Here is a 727-nt window from a genome sequence, read left to right on the forward strand (position 1 = left end):
CGTCTCGCACCTTGTACTCTTATCTGGTTGTTTTTGCACCATATTAGCAGAAGTATTGTCTCGCTCAAGGTTTCGTTATTTTTCAAAGCTGACCCCTTGCCCCCAGCTAGCTTGTTTTTCTTACTAACTGCTTACATTGCAATACTGATCGTTAGAAGATCAATCTTTACGTAAATTAGCCCAAACGTTAACATTTCCTTAAAATAAAACAGCCAGTATATATAAAATAAAGTAGCAAGACATACCACATATTTAGTTTGGTTGTATATTAAATGTCTAGGGTACCATGCACATCTTAATAGCTTCTTGTTGCATAATAAAGCAAATCTAAATCTCACAACTCCACCCTTTTTCTTTTTAAGATGTGCATGCGTAACAGAATAGGTGAATTACGGCTCAGGGAGGTCCTTCTGTCTTTTCAATAGTAAAACTTTAAGTTCATGAGTACCATGTTGGGGTATGGCAATGGCTTGCATCTGGGCGATGTGGCGTTGGATCAACACTCTTGCACAGGGGACCAGACAGGGAATAACGAGGAACAGGGCCCCGACACCCACCATCATCATCAATGCCATGCGCCACCAGCCACCCCCAAAAAGCGTGTTCCACCAACTAGCGTCCCCTATAGGTCGCCACGTCTGGACAGGTACATGGGCTATTTTACGGATGTCCCGGGTGATTTTTTTTAGGACAGCCTCGTAGTTATCGTCTATCTCCAGACAACAAT

This window comes from Hemiscyllium ocellatum, chromosome 40, assembly GCF_020745735.1.
Source record: "Hemiscyllium ocellatum isolate sHemOce1 chromosome 40, sHemOce1.pat.X.cur, whole genome shotgun sequence".
NCBI lineage: Eukaryota > Metazoa > Chordata > Chondrichthyes > Orectolobiformes > Hemiscylliidae > Hemiscyllium > Hemiscyllium ocellatum.